This window comes from Lepisosteus platostomus, chromosome 15 (genome assembly GCF_059453375.1).
Source record: "Lepisosteus platostomus isolate fLepPlt1 chromosome 15, fLepPlt1.hap1, whole genome shotgun sequence".
NCBI lineage: Eukaryota > Metazoa > Chordata > Actinopteri > Semionotiformes > Lepisosteidae > Lepisosteus > Lepisosteus platostomus.
Window position 1 is genome coordinate 4,212,057 of NC_142625.1, and position 16,934 is coordinate 4,228,990.

The following is a 16,934-nucleotide window of genomic DNA, read 5'->3' on the forward strand; positions in this document are numbered from 1 at the left end:
AATATGCGATTGCTGTATAGAATGAATTTTAATTTAAAAATTATTTAACACGAAAATTAAGCTGTTTACATCTTCCGCCTGAGAACAGTCACCCGTTGCTACCCGACGCAGAAACACAGCCACTAACTAGCAAAGAGAGGACATTTAGCTAGCCAGTATGATAAATAAATAAATGATTTTGTTTTTCTTTTGCACATTTTTTGAACATTTCCATCGATTGTACAAGCACTTGGAAACTGTCCAATCCCTAGTTCATCAGGCATTTTCTTTTATGCTGTGGGCATTCTCCCGGTCTGGTGCCGGTCTGTGTCTTCTAGGATATAATGCCAGCGAACTCTTGTTTTTATGTCCACTATAACAGACAATCTCCTTTGCTTTTAACAGAGTGTCTAACCCCTCTGATTGGAGAAAAAAGACATGCTGGTTTGCTATACATACTGTACCAGGAAGATGATTTCTTTCTATAGGAAACGTGTATTTTTAAAGTTTAAGAAGTAACAACCTTACAGCGTACACAGATTTCTAAACTGATCAGGATCGTTCTCTTTCTTATCCATAATGTTCACCGCTCTGTCCAGCAAATTAATAATAAACTTTATTTTATATAGTGTTTTAAACGAATAAGTAATTAGATTGCTCATAAACCTAATCACTTTTTCTACATTAACACAGCGTAATTGCTCTCTGAAAATGCTTTTTCTTTTTATTTAGGCTCAGATTTCAACTATAGATCGTATTATAAACTTTCTTGGAAAAATGTATTTTATGTAAATCATGTTTGCTATTAATTCATTTAGGGCTAGAATATGTTCATTGTCTTCCAATCAAGTCGAGTTGACATTAGAAGCTTGCCACGCCCGGACTGTTACACCAACACATTAGCATGTTAAAGCGATTTCATTGAGGAGCCTAGCTTTCTTAACTAGTAAGTACTGTACTTCCTTGGTTTTGGAGGGGGGAGGTCTTTCGCTGGAAACCTTGCCCCCTTCTACTTGTGAAATACCTGTGAAACCAGTTTAATTCTTCACAGCCAGCACTCCCGCAGAGAGGGGGGTTGTACTCGTTAATGTCTTAGCCGGAACACATCATTATATCTCATTTTGTATTTCAATTTAAAAAATCATTTGCCCAGCTTAAAACTATTGTTATTGTTTTTATCCTGTAAAGCACTTTGAGGAGCACAGCTTTCTCGCCACTTAGATTACTTTTTGATACCATCCTTACACAAAGCAGAAACTTCTTGTATTTTCCGATGACATACAAGTGGAAAGATGACAGATTTTAATAGTCTTTTTTCTGATCCAGGGAAAATCGGATCATGTTTCTCTATAACAATAATAAAAAAACTTTATTTTACATATCACCTTTAAAAGTAGCATCTCAAAGCAATACAGTAGATGTAAATACCAAGGCAAACGCGTTTTTAATAAAATGCTTTTATTTGTTCAGCAGAGAGAGAGGATAAAACCTGGGCGTAACAGCTGTTCCTTTTTCTGATCACTCCCTCTCTGGATAAACGTCTCACCTGTCCTGTTCTTTGTTTTCCTAATTTGCTGATTATGCCTTCTGCGGTCCACTCCTGCCCTCACACCTAAAGAAGACTATTTTAAATTTCTTTGCGTGGTCCATTGTTCAATTAACCCTTGTATGTGCTGTCCTTAAGTTGATATCACATAAAGGTGATATGTAAAATAATGTTTTTTATTATTGTTATAGAGAAACATGATCAGATTTTCAGAAAAAAAGATCTAAAGTATACTAGTTTGTCAATAGTATACTTTTAATGCAGTCTTTGCTGTGCTCTAGAGGATCCTTGTGATGTTTCGAGCTCTGGTTGAATGATAAGTGTCGCAGTTTAAATAAATATCGTAGTTGGAAATTATTAAACGCTCTGTTAAAAGCAAGGGAGTTTTTATGTCCGTTGCAGTTTTTTTGAATCACTGGCAGAACACATTCCATAAGAATCAGCACTTTTATATATCGCCTTTAAAGGTGGCTTCTCAAAACGCTTTACAGGGTAAAAACAACAATAACAGCAACAATAACAGTATTGTATTTCATTGCACTTTGACAGATCGTCCTTAAATCAATTGTTGACTTTTCTCTCTTTACTACTGAACTTGTTTGGATTGACTGAGCTCCGTTCTGTACCACACAATGATCCCCCCCAGTCTCTCTGCCCCGGGTGATTTGGGATTTTTTGACAGAGGGTAGAACATTTTCTCTCTCTCTCTCGCTTGCACCCCCCCCCCCGTGTATTGTCTGTTTTTTTGTGCTGTCCTTTGACAAAACAAGGCTCGCCAGATAATGTGAATCAAAACCTGTTTTTCTAGCTTTTAAAGTCGTGCGATGCGTAAGCGGGAACACATTATATCTTACATATGAAAATTACATATTAAAGCTCCCAAACAAACGCAAACGTGTTTTTAATAAGATGCTGTTATTTACTCATAATCCGACAATTTCAGGAAGACTAAGGGAGGTCTGGCTTTTTTTCTGGAAAACCATAACTCTGGTCTTGTCCAGATTGACTGTCAGCGCCTAGGTCTGACAGTGCTGCTCCAGCAGCGCCAGGTTCTGCCGCAGCCTCTGTTTTGTGGGTGACAGCAGGACCAGGTCGTCTGCAAAGAGCAGGAACTCGATTTCTGTAATTAATGCAGATCAGTAAATCAAGAGACAAAACAATTATTGCGCCCGGCTCCTAAATGGGCTTTGACATGCTAATGCGTTGGTTTAACAGTCCGGGTGTGGCAATGTTTTTAATTGTTATAGAGAAACATGATCAGATTTTCCCTGGTTCAGAAAAAAAGATCTAAAGTATACTAGTTTGTCACTCTTCTCATCCCCTCTTTGCTAAATGGCTTTTGAATAGAGTCACATGAAGAGAGAGGTGAAACAGCCCTACACAGCCCTGTCGCAGTACAGGAATATAATTATATCTTATTAATTTCTTTAGATACGCAATTCTTTTAATACAGTCTTTGCTGTGCTCTTGGGGATCCTTGTAATATTTCGAGCTTTGGTTGAATGATAAATGTCGCAGTTTAATTTTCATAGTTAGAAATTATGGAACGCTCTGTTAAAAGCAAGGGAGTTTTTATGTCCGTTGCAGTAAAAGAAAATGCCTGACAAAGTAGACTGACTTTTTTTAAATCCCCGGCGGAACACATTCCATAAGAATCGGCGCTTTTATATATCGCCTTTAAAGGTGGCTTCTCAAAACGCCTTACAGGATAAAAACAGCAATAACAGCAACAACAATATTGTATTTCATTGCACTTTGAAAACCAAGTAATAACTTAACTATATGTGCAAACGTTTTATGATATGTCGCTGTTGTGAATGTCTGTCTTATTTGTCTGTCTGTCCTGGCTCTCTCGCTCGCCCTCCCCCCCTCTCTCCCTCAATTCAGTTCAATTCAAGGTGCTTTATTAGCATGACAGATGGGTACAATCAGTGTTGGGTATTTACTTTGCTTTGAGATTCCACTTTTAAAGGTGATATATAAAATCAAGGCTTTAACTTGCTTTAACTCCGCAAGTCTGAGTTCTCGTGTCTGTCCTATCCGAACCCGAAAGTATTACAATATGTATCTTTATAGCAGGTGGTGTACAACTTTTTAGCATAGATTACTTTTATAAAATGTATTTAAAAAATCCACGTTTGATCCCAAGAAAAATAAATCTAAACAGGGAGAAAGTTATGCTGAAAGTTTAAGATACTTGGAAGACAAAGATATCAATTTGTTGCATTTGTCTGATTGTGAATCAAAACACACATATTTAAACATGCGTTAACGATTTAAATCAAAACGCGATTTAAATCAATATAAATGTTTATATTGTAATGCATAGGTGACTATTCATTGTTATTAAAATGACTTAAATTCGATCATGTTGTGATATTTAGAAATATAAATTTGTTTGGTGCAAGTGAGGTTTTATGTAATCTCTGACCAAGGGAAACATGTTTTCAAAGAAATGTTTGTTAAAAACTCCAGTCATGACTCCAGTGGGATTCGATCACAGACAGTGTGATGTGCATGTCAGGAACCTAACCCACAGCACCACCGGCAACGTAACATGCAGTGTGCTGAAAAAGCACTACAGAAACATTATCAACAGACAATGTACAGCGTGTACTATTCTTGTGTTGCGGTACATGAATATAATTATATAGTTATTAATTTCTTTAGATACGCGATTCCATATTATATTCCTTTTAATCAAATTCTAAAAGTATGCTTGTTGACTCCGGTATCTCGTTAGTTAAAGACTTCGATGCTTAAAATGTTTAGGGAGAAATGTAATACTGATGTGTGTTTTTTCTTTAAAGTACCAAGACCAGCCATATACTGTATGTTTATGTTCCAAAATTATCATTTATGGCCTTCACACGTGTTACAGTATGCTCCTATTCTTTTTATGCTCAAGCACTAAGATTTCCCTTCAGTGGTAAAATTCCATATAAATATTCAATACTAGAACGGGCACAGTACAGACGTTTACTGTAAATCTTTCTACGACAGACCAACGGACCACGAGTGCCCCTGTCGGTCAACCAATCACAATGCGCGACGCCGTAGCCAATTACCTCCGGTACGTGTCTGTACCGCGCACTTTGAAAAGCTGCATCTGTATACTCACACTTCTACCCTAAACTATCTAACATAAATTACAGTACAGGGACATCAATAAACTGATCAGAGGAACAGACTTGGAAACAAGTAAGCCTTAGTTGCCTTACGAAAGTGCACACTCACGTACACAATTAATGCACACTTTAGATAAGTGAGCAAAAGAACTCAAACTCCACACAAGACAAAGGAAGACTCCACTTCTAAATGGTTGTAGAAGTGAGAGACAAGTACGGTCAAGATGGAGGAAACTGAAATTTATTTTGGGAAGAGAGTTGGCCAGCAGCTCAACATCCAATAATATGGGAAGCATCTTATACCCAGAATAATTCAATAAACCAACCAGAAAAAACAAACTCTGCCAACTTAGGGCCGTGACAAAAGGATATGTACCTTTTTTTTTAATGGAGTACAGGATATAAGCTTTATAATGTTAAAACCACAACTCACTGTAAGTTCTCAGGTTAAAGGCTTTGATGCATAAAGTATTTATATCTAAAATGTTTATGAAGAAGTTGGAGGTTTGCGTACTTGTGTCCAACTGAGCAATCTTGCTTTTTTTAATGTTTAACATGGTGTAATACACTTAATTATTAAAAGTCTAAGCAGTTTAAACTGTACATTCTGTAATTGGATCCCTCAGCATTTTCTGTCGACAGCCCAGAGGCTGCACGTGAGACATTAGGCTTTTCCATCTCCACCTGGCTGTTTTGCAAAGTATTTCACCCTATTTACAAAATGTGGTATCATGCAGTACACGTAACGTGGTTTATTGCAGCATCCCTTGTGCATTTTGAATGGCTGAATCTGTTTTACTGCTAAAAACTGTTTTGAAATTGGAGGTGCTGCCAACTTTTCCCAACAGTCAGACATCTTGATTTCCATAATCCAAACTTTAACCTTCTCTAAAATTCAAACCCAAGAATTTATTCCCCATTTTAGAGAAATATCCTACCTTAATGTGAGCATTGGCACCGAGAAGCTTACTTGAACACTTTTTTTTTTAACATGTTGACACTGCTGATCATGTCGATGATGCTTTTATTTTGTCCCTGCAACTCGACATTCAGCAGTTCAGTCAAGTCTCTAAATCCAGAAGCCACTGGTGAATATGACCCTGTTTAGACAACTTGTTAAACTCTTTGATTTCAGACAACAGCTGTCTGAACTTCATCAAAAATGTTTTTGAAATTTCCAAACAGCAAGTCGGCAGTCTTGGCAGTCTCGACAAATGCCTTTTTACTTCTTGATCCCTGAATGCCTTTGTATTTAGCCAGGACATGAGTCACACATGAGCCAGGACAGGAGTCACACGGAACAAGGTGATTGCCACTTTCCCTCTTCTATTAGGCCTTTTTAAAACCGACTGATGCTACCTGATTAATTTTTCCACTTTTCCATAACTCACTTTTAGCAGAAAGGTCCACATCATACATTTTGTGAGCAGTTTTGAAATGTTCTATATTTCGGTTTTTCACACACTAGTATTGCAGATTTGAATGTAAAAGTATAAAAAAATAATTGCTTCCATTCCATTCCACACAGTAATTTTTCGGTCTCTTTGCTTCATTTTTGCTCAAGCACTACAACAAATGTGGAGTTCATGTGGCAATATCCAAGAGAATGTTCTTGGAAAGCAACACTTTATTTACAGAGCTCCTGTAGCAGTTTTTCAGTGTCATCCTGCATTTAGGGAAGAGACTTTAACCACCCATTTGACAAGGATTAAACAACAAGGGCAGTAAAATGTATGACATTATATGCTGTGGTACAATGCTGGGAGTGTCTGGTGTGGGGGGGCAGAGCCCCAGATCAAGAAAGGGACATTATCCTACTAGGGTGTGAGGGCAGGGCTGCCGGGTCTGATGTATGAGCGAGTTGTGATTTGATGTGTTGGTGTGGGTGTAGACCTGAGTGGGTTGTGTGGTAGAGCCTCCCCCTGGCAATACATTGGTATTGGGGAAGCAAGTGGGGTCTATCTATCTGCACCCTCTGGGGGATAGTGCAGTGGGGGTTGGGCATGATGTGAGGTGTGCTGGCTGGCAGCTGTGAGTTCACAACCTAAGGGCATGAGAGTGAGGCGCCAGAGAGGTTGTGTTTTAGAGAGGGACAGTGTGTTGGATCTTGGCATGGTGTGCAGTGCCAAAGAGACTCTGTGATGTAGGTAGTGTGTATTAGTGTAATGCAACCTGGTGGCGTTAGGAAGAGGACGTCGGGGCTGGAGGTGGACCTGGGAGTTTCAAGCACTGGTTGAGTGTGAAACAGTGACCTAATGGAGTAGGAGAATCATTAAAACAAGTTTTCACAACTCTTCCATACCTCCTTTGTATATCCACATTCCCAAAAAACATGCAAGACGATGTTTTGCATCCTTGTCTTGGGCAGTCCTTTTTGTTTTGTTAATTTATGATCATGTATGACTTCTCTTGCAGATAGTTTATTCCAGACCATTAACCATTTTAGTTTTTAGGTTGCTCGGTAGCCCCTTAGCTTGTTCTTGCGCCCACACATTCTTACCAACTCCTGCAGGTAGTTTAGTCTCATTTTCCTTTAAATCTGTATCATAAGCCTCTGTTTCAAAACTAAAGTACTCTTTAATTCTGGATTCTACCAGCAGAATGTACTGGTAACTGAGCACCGCACCTGTACCCAGGAGTTGCATGATGTCCATTCTGCCCCACACCGCTTTGGCGAAGAGGCAGCTCCAGAACACGTGCTCCTGAGTCTCCTTAATGAAACATGACCAGGGGCAATGCGGGTTTCTGGCAAGCAAGTGTCTGTAGAGGACCTCTCTGGTAGCCAGTCTCTTGTGTACGGCCATCCAGTTGAGGTCCTTCAATTGGATGTCAAGTTCTTTAGGCTACGTCCTTTCCCAGACTTGTCTGGGAACCTGCAGCCTTTTGTCGGCAACCAGATGCCCTCTCACTTCTTTGTACAGGACTCTGTGGTTGGTGCAGAGCTCTGGCTGTCTTGTGGCCTCGTACCTCCTGTTCCACTTGACAGCGTGGGTGTAGAACTCCGGTCGCCTCTCTGCCTTGGGCCCAGTTTTGACCAGTGGACCAAGTGCCTTATTGGGATGGAGAGCCACGTCTCCTGGATCTCTACTAGGTTATTGTGGATTTACTGGTTTTCAACCCTGACTTCCTGACCCACGTTTTCGGATAAACTCCTGCTGGTACATTTGAGTTCAGAGATTCTGCTTTGATAGTACAGACTGGGACGCATTCAGAGCTCCCGACACAGATTTAAATGAGTATACGGACGCGGTCACCAGCTATATTAAATACTGCACCGACGTTTGTGTACCAGAAATGAAAATTAGGTCATTTCCCAATCAGAAACCGTGGTTCAACCACGACATTCGCAATAAAATAAAAGATAGATCCACCGCGTTCAAATCGGGGGACAAAGAGCTGTACAAGAAATCACGGTATGCATTAGAAGAAGCCATAAAACGCGCCAAACGGAGCTACAGAGTGCAGCTTGAAATGCAGTGCGGTGACACCCGGAGGCTGTGGCAGGGATTACAGTCAATCACTGGCTACAAGGGCTGCAGCCAGGAAATTGACACGAACAACGCATCCCTGCCTGACGAGCTGAACCACTTCTATACCCGCTTTGATGCTCTGAACACGGGCACTGCTGAGAAGACCCCAAGCGTGCAGGGCGAGTTTGTTCTGAAACTCTCAGAGCAGGACGTGCAGAAGACTCTGAGCAGGGTGAAAATCCGTAAGGCTGCAGGGCCTGATGGGATACCACCTCGCGTCCTGAGGACATGTGCAGCCCAGCTGACCACAGTGTTTACAGACATCTTTAACTCCTCCCTGTCACAGTCCATGGTCCCCACCTGCTTTAAAAAAAACACTATTGTTCCAACCCCCAAAAAGACAAAAGTGACATGCCTGAATGATTACCGCCCAGTAGCATTAACATCTGTGGTGATGAAATGCCTGGAGAAGCTGGTGTTGTCACACATCAACTCCTCCATCACAGAGTCCCTGGACCCCCTGCAGTTCGCCTACCAGAACAACAGATCAGTGGATGATGCTGTCTCCCTGGCTCTGCATACAGCCTTGGAACACCTGGACACTAAGAACTCGTATGTGAGAATGCTGTTTGTGGACTACAGTTCAGCATTCAATTCCATCATACCCTGTCAACTGGTGACAAAGCTCAGGGGATTAGGTCTGTGCAACTCTGTCTGCAACTGGCTGCTGGACTTTCTTATCGAGAGACCACAGGTGGTGCGGATAGGCAATAAAACATCAACACCACTCACCCTGAGCACTGGAACCCCACAAGGCTGCTGTCTGAGTCCGAGGTTGTACTCCCTATTTACTCACGACTGCACAGCAAGACACAATAACCGCATCATCAAGTTTGCCGATGACACCACTATAATAGGACTGATCAGTGATGATGACGAGTCCACTTACAGGGATGAAGTTGTACAGCTGCTTAGGTGGTGTCATAGCAATAACCTGGACTTGAACATAAAGAAAACGAAAGAGCTAATAGTGGACTTTCAGAGACACAGGCCACACACTCACAGCCCACTCAGTATTGATGGAACGGAAGTGGAAACAGTCACCAGCTTTAGGTTTTTGGGAATTCACATCTCTAAAGATCTAACCTGGACTGTGAACACTGACTCTATCATGAAGAAGGCTCAGCAGCGCCTTTATTTCTTGAGGTGCCTCAAGCGATGGGGGATGCCAATACATGTGTTGGTGAACTTCTACCGCTGCACTATCGAGAGCGTCCTCACCAACGGGATCACCGTGTGGTATGGCAACACCTCTTCGCGAGAAAGAAAGGCACTGCAGAGAATGGTCAATATGGCCCAGAAGATCATCGGCTGCGGTCTCACCGAGATTAAACAGCTCTATGAGGACCGCTGCCGTGGTAGAATTCTGGCCATCACAGAGGACAGTCAACACCCAGGGCATGAGCTCTTCACCCCACTGCCCTCAGGCAAGAGATATAAGAGCATACGGACACTTACCACTAGATTCTTCAATAGCTTCTATCCACAAGCAGTGAGACTGGAGAACACATTTAGCCATCCCCCTCGGACCACACCTACACCATCACCATCTACCTCATTGTAATTTATTTATTGTACGTCTCCAGTCATTGTTTACACGTCTGTATTGTTTACATTCAAACTGTCTGTATGTTTACTTGCACATTGTCTATTGTTTGTTTGTACATTGTCTTGATGCACTGTTTGCACCTTGTTTTGTTTTTTACACTTGTTTTACAATCGAGAGACTTTCTGTAAGTAAGAATTCCATTGTACCAGTACCGGTTACATATGGCAATAAAGTTCAAGTTCCTTGCCTCACCCCCGACTCCTGCCTTACAGTACCTCCTATTTGGCCATTTATCAGGATTTTACTCCCAACTGCTTTGTATAGGGTCTTAATCCAACCCACAAACTGTGGCTAGAACCCCATTCGCTCCATCACTCTCCACAAAAAAACATGAGAGACCCTGTCAAAGGCTTTTTCAAGGTCTAAGTTAACTAACATAAAGGGTAGGTCTCTTTGCCCTGTCTATGCTATTATAGCCCTTATTAATTGTAAAGTCCAGTTTTTACGCCTTTGGACCCCACAGGTTTGTTCCATCCCAATCACTGAGGGTAAGACTCTTTTTAATCTGTTCACAATTACATTAACAAAAATCTTAGTCTGTACACAAAAGTGTTAAGTCTCCAGTTACTTAAATCGGTAGCCCTCCCTTTCTTATAAAGCAATATTGAAATCCCCATCCTCATGGTAGTCCCCAAGCAGCCCTTTTTAAAAACCTCCTTCAACAATAAAAGCTACAGGTCTTTCAAATCCTCCCAAAAGGTAAGATAAAATTCTGCAGGCAAACCATCTATCCCAGGCACTCTACCCTTTTTCAAATCTCTCATAACCTCCTTTAATTCACTTAAAGTGAAGGGTCCTGATGTTACAGCCCCCACAACTCTTTCAACAGCATCCTCCTCTATTTCTCTTTTGGAAAAGAGGTCTTGATAGAATTCTGACGCTGCCTCTAACATCCCAGCCTTGTCGGTCACTACTTGTCCCGACCGGTTCTGTAGTCCCTCCACCAACCTTTTGCTTTGCCTCTTCCCCATACGGCTAAACTGGAATGCAGAACTTGTTTCGGAAAACTGTAACTTCTCAATATACAGTTTAAAAAGGTAATGATGAGCTTTCCTCTCATAATACCTTCTAAGCTTTTCTTTCTGTGCGTTGATCTTTTCCAGATCAACCGGCAGCCAATTACAGTTCACAAACAGCCTATTCAATCCTTCTTGTAAAATTCTTCCCTCTTTCCTCTCCATTCTCTGCCTATCTCTGCAATACTGGTTTCTTCCTAGATCCCACCACTTCAGGATGGGAGTCTGCTCTCATCTTTCATTCATCCAAGACACCAGCTTCTTTCTGATGAAACCCCTATATGCAGCCTCATTCAAAATCTGTGTTAAGTCTCCACACACCCTTTCCAAAATCAATTCCCCTACCTGTGACTACCACCTCCAACACATCATGGTCAGAGTGCCAGAAAGGTGTTGTCAGCACTCTCCCTATCCCCAAACCCCTGGAGATAAAAACATAGTCCAATCTTTTTGACACTCCTGTTGCATTCCACCACGTAGGACCTGCTTTCCCCACTGTAGCTCTTAAAACACTATCCACCAACCCATACTACACAAGCAGGTTGTGGATGCTCCTGACATCTGGGCTGTCCTTGTCTTTAAAATCAATGTTAAAATCTCCTCCCATAATCTTCTTATTTGTCAATCAAAAGGGCATACAATTTACATAAAAGGTGTGGCACTAAGAAGCCACCGCTGGGGCATACACGCATATAAACCGATAACGACACTCACAGTCACATCCACACTCATCAGTCCTCCAGGCACACCAATTTCGCTCTGCCCCACCACAATGTCGTGGAACCCAAAAAGGATCTCGATGCCAGAGGAATGTACCCCACCCACACTCCATCTGGAAGCTCCCCTATCCTACTCCATTGTAAAATCTGCCACATCTGTCATTTTTCAGATGAACTTCCTCCAAGAAACATACGGTAAAGTCCAAAGTTCTTAAATAACAAAAAACGCAGCTCTCTTAACCTTGTCCCTCAAACCCCTCATTTATGGCTAGTACTTTCAACATGAGAAATTTCAAGAGGTCTTCAACATTTCTTTTCCTTTACCCAGTGCCTTAGTAAACGTGAGAAGCGTATATACGCTTCCCTCACAGTCCTTTCAAAACTTCCATAAACACAAAGCCCAATCACAGTCCAAAAATAAACTTCATGTAAAAGGCACACATCAAAGGTCAAAGTCCTCTGTGACTGGAAGACAACCTCCCTTCCCCACCCTCTCTCCCAAAACCCCAACATTTGAAGTGGAAAAACTTCATGATCACAAGTGGGCCATTAAGCCTTTTCGTCCCGTTTACTCAAAATGTCCATTGCTGCTATGTACGCATCCTGGACTTTCGATTTGTGATGCCTACTCACAAACAACTTTGTGATTCTTCTAGCATTCCCTTCATTTTCAAAACTCACTCCCGGAAACATTCTCAGTATATGTTTAAGCCCTCCCGCCCAGCTCGGGAACCTCACATTCCCATTCACACTTCTTTAAAAAGACAGGCGTGGCCTCCAACTGCTTCATAAACTTCCCGTCCTTCCTGAAGACTCCCACAGCGAAGGCTGCTTTTGCCTTCCCCGCATTTCCTCTCCACTGCCTCTGTTGGAAAAGAGGCACTTTTTGGACCCTATTTCCGTGTGAGTTCTTCCATATACTTGGAACGTTTTACTTCTGTCCCTTCATTAACACATTTGTACTGAATCCCTTTCCTTTGGAGCTCCTGATCTTCAAATCCAGCAGGCCAGTGAACCTTATTGCTCTTTTCATCCCACTTACAGAGCTCAACAAAATCCCTGGGGACCTCAGTCGGTCCAGAAGCCCTCCTCACTTCCCTTCTTCAGCTCTACTTGAGCCCCCACGCCTTTGAGTGTCTGTGCTTTCCCCTTTTCTATTCTTTGGCTCAAGTATAAAAGAGCCCCCTGACGACCGGGAGGGGCCTCCAGACTTGGGAACTGCGAGCTCCTCTGCCCTGACTTCTCCCTCCTCTTTTCCCTCAAAAGACATCTAATCCATGTCCCTAGGGTCTCAGACAGGCACTTGAACCAGTGGCAAGTCTTTTGAACCCCTGTCTTGGGTTCCTCCATGACTTCTTTCAAAAAGTCCAGTCCTGGCGTCTCTGAGCTCTCCAAAAACTCATCACTTTCCATCTGATACATATCCTCGACCATGATTTACATATGCAAATGCAGCCCTGCCCCTTCTCCTTCTGCTCTCAGCACGTTCCCTCCAAGCGGTTCCCAGACCTTCTCCTTCTCTTGGCCTTCAGCAAAAAGGGTTGTGCCTTGTGGTTTTCCTTGAAAACCTCCTTTTCCAGTCTTTTCTTTATCTGCTCTTTCACTAACAGCAGTGCCCCTACTATCAGAGCCTTCAGCTGCTTCAATCTGTCTCCGCTCGTTATGAGCTGCACCTGGTCGTGCCTATGCTGATCCGTGAACAACCTCTGAAAAGAACTCTTCTGTAAAGGGCAGTCCTTAAAAACATGCCCCTCACCTCCACACAAATTACATTTCATCTCTTCTTTGCATTCAGATGTGAAATGGCCCACTCCTTCACATCTTCTACACACAAGCTCTCTGCAGTCCACTACATTATGCCCTTCCTTCCTGTACCGCCTGCACACCAAGGGCTGTCCATAATAGTACAAATACCCTCGATTGGGTCCCATCTCAAAGGTCACAGGTGGATATAATAGGGGCTGACCCATTTGACCTGAAGCGCACCTTAAAACGCCTCTTCCCGGTCCAAAAACCCCTTTTATCCATAACCTTCACCCCTATGCCCTGAATGTCCACAAATATCTTCAAAAAGCAGACAATGTCCCCCTCAGGCACATAGGTGTTAAACATTGCCTGACTAAGGACTGTCAGCGTCCTTAGTTCCCGAGCAAACGGGTTCAACATAATAATCCACAAAAGGCTTTTTGTCCTTTCTGCAATTAGCAACTTCCCAAACTCCTCTAACTAGGTTCTCCAAAATAAGAGAAACATCAAAGCATTTCTTACTGGGGAAGTCTTGAATGCAGTAAACGTGCTCGGGTTCAAGGTGTAAAGCATTGCTGATCACTTCTTCAAATTCGTCCCTCGAAGCAAGTTCTGTCCTCTCTCCAAAAGCTCGCAGCACAAAGCGCACGGCGTGTCTCACTCTTCCTTCTCTTGATGTTGATCCTCTCTCCATTGTAGTAGCAAAATGGCCGGAAAAATCTGACACAGAAAAAAACTTTCGAGTAGTCCTTGAAAACGGGCGATCCCTCTTCCTCTTTCCTCTGGCCAAGAAACAAGCTGCACATGCTTAATCTCGGCCAAAAGGCGGGGGCCCTGCTCTTTGATCTTCTGGCAATGGTCCGACAATGACCGCAGCCACAGGGGCAGCCAGCCGGCCAGCCTCCGGATAGCCAAAAGGCCGAGAAGCGATGCCCAACGCCAGCCTTGGGCTGGCGTGCGGGCGTCCAGCTGGTGCACAGCGGCACAGGCTGACGCCTCTGGAGCCCGGTACACACGCGGCAGCCGGATAGCCGGGCTCCACTCGCTCCCCCTCTCCTGCCTACCTGCCTGCCAGTCCCGGGCGGGGGCCCTGCTCTTTGATCTTCTGGCAATGGTCCGACAATGACCGCAGCCACAGGGGCAGCCAGCCTCCTTAGCTTAGGCCCCTCCCACCGGCAGCAGCCGTGCTGAGTGAGCTGCAAGAGAGCAGACAGTCAGCACCTGTGGGCAGAGGCAAGGGGCAGCTCTCCCTCTCGGGAGGGACACACGGACGGACACCTACACACACCTACCTGCCTGCCTGCCTTCCCAAAAGAAAAGAAAAAGTTGAATAGAAGTTCTTTGGAGGGAAAACGCATGGGAGCCGAAAAGGGGGCTGGCCTGCTTGCCGAGAAAGTCGAGACACGGGAAAGTGCGCAGAGAGGGGAAGGCGACAGAGATGGGGAGGGGGAGAGAGAGACAGATACACACAGATGGACGAGAGACGAGACCGGAGAAGAAGGAGCTCCAGTACACCTCGCTTTCAACGCCGAGAGAAGGTAGTGCACCGTTCCCAAAGGCGCTGAAATACCTGGCCGATGTGTGGAGAGGACGGAGCAAGCTCCTGATCCAGCTCCCTGTTCCAAAAATCCGTTTAATATGTGATCCCCTGATGGGGGACGTATCGGATATTAAACTGATAAGAACAGATTTTTTCTTTATTACAAAAAGCATCATACTAAATATAATCACAACAACAAAAGCATTCCATAACAAAAAAAAAACTCCTATAAGGGAACTGAAAACCAAACTTCAAAATACTCATTACCATAACCCCACCCCATATTCAAATTAATTCATATTCAAACTCGTCTCCAAAACTTCTAACAAAGGTGTACATTTCTCCCACATGCGCTGTGCAAAGTTACAAAACCAGAAGACATTCTCAACCATCTCGACCGCTTGGCAGTCCACTCGTGGACACCCAGCCTGCCTGGTAAGCTTGTGCTTGTATAAAACGTCTCTTCCAAGCCACCAGCCAGTTCAGGTCCAGCATATCCAACCACAGGCCTTTGGGTTGGACTCTCCTCCAGGTCTCGGTGGCAACATTCCCAACGATCTTGGCTTCCTCCATCACAGTGTGGTACAGTGCCCTGTGGTTCAACAGAGGCGGGTCTTCCCCTGTCAGGTGATGCTTCACCCAGGACAATACATGTCTGTAGTGCCACGGCAAGTCCTCCCCATGCGGGATGTCATTCCTCCAGCCGGTAAGATGAGGCATGCTGCTGGAGAGCCAAAACCTTGCAAAAAAACTGAGAGCTGTGCATTACAGGGTTGTCTTAAAGCGGTACACAACCCTGACACATACAGACAGTTAAGCTTGACGGGGATTTTTGGGACACCCCTGCCACCCTTCTCAATTCGGTGGTACATGTCAATGCGCTTAATTTACTCGTACTTTTTATTCCAGAAAGAAACAAAAGTTACTCTAACAAGGCATCTGTTGTATCTATCTAGAGTAACTATATTCATCTAGGGTATAATTAGGACTTCTCTTCCCATTTACTAATCTTCATGGCAGCAATATACGCGTCTCTGACCTCCAACTCCTTATGCCCATATACGTATAATTTGGTGACCTTTCTAGAGGTACCCTCACTCTCAAGACTTACCCCCGGAAAAGCCCTTAAAACTGTTTTAAGCCCACCGGCATGATTCGGAAACTTTACGTTTCCATCCATCCATTCACACCTTTTCAAGAAGTTAGATGTTTCAAGCCTCTTCATTATTCTGGCTTCTTTTCTGCTTACTCCGGCCGCAAAGGCCTCCCTAGCCATGCCCGCATTGCTTCGCCATTTTTTCTCAATGTCCGACGGGAGAATCTTTTTGGAGCCGATTTCTGCATGCGACTTCCCGTACAACTGGAAACACTGAACCTCTCTCCCTACATTCACACAATTGTACTGAATGTCCCTCTTTATCTCCTGCTCCTCGAAACCAGCGAGCCATAGAACCTTGTTGTACCTCTCGTCCCATTTACAAAGCTCTACAAAATCCCGGGGAAGATCTGAGTCCAGCCAAAGGCCCTCCTCCCCTTGTCCTGGGATTACACCGCCCTCCGAAACCTGAGCAAGTACAGCGCCACTTCCCTCATGAGTGCCTTCAGTGTCAGGGACATACGATGTTCCAAAGGACTCTGAGGAGCCGCTACCATCTAACTCCCCTTGCTCCTCTTCTCTGACCTCTCCCTCTTATCCCTTCACTAAGTATAAAAAGGGGGCTGGAGCCTCAGACGCTTGCATATCACCCTGTGGCGGTTCCTCCAGATCTCTGCCCGCCTTTTTCACAAATAGCTCTTCAGGTTCAGCTGACTTCCTTTTAACTGTTTTTTTGGAGGTCGAAGCACCGTCTTCCTCCTCCTCATCCATTTTATCCCCCCAGCTCTTCTGCGGAGTCACATTCACCACCTTCTCCGCCATTAATTTAAAAAAGTCCAGCTCAGGTGTGTCAATTTCCTCTCCTGATTGACCCATTTCCATCTCCTCATTCACTGTCTGCCTGCCTTCGGCCCCTGAGATCGCAGCCAAAAGGCCGAGAATTTTTTTATTACAATAATGCAAAAAATCCATAATTCTCAAACTTAAAGAACAAAAAACCCAAAAACATTACACCGCTAAATTAA

At 43.7% G+C, this 16,934-nt stretch overlaps 1 pseudogene; it reads right to left on the bottom strand.

Annotated features, from left to right (window-relative positions):
* Positions 1-14,809: 14,809 nt before the first annotated feature.
* On the bottom strand, positions 14,810-14,986 carry LOC148647714 (U2 spliceosomal RNA; annotated as a pseudogene).
* Positions 14,987-16,934: the final 1,948 nt, after the last annotated feature.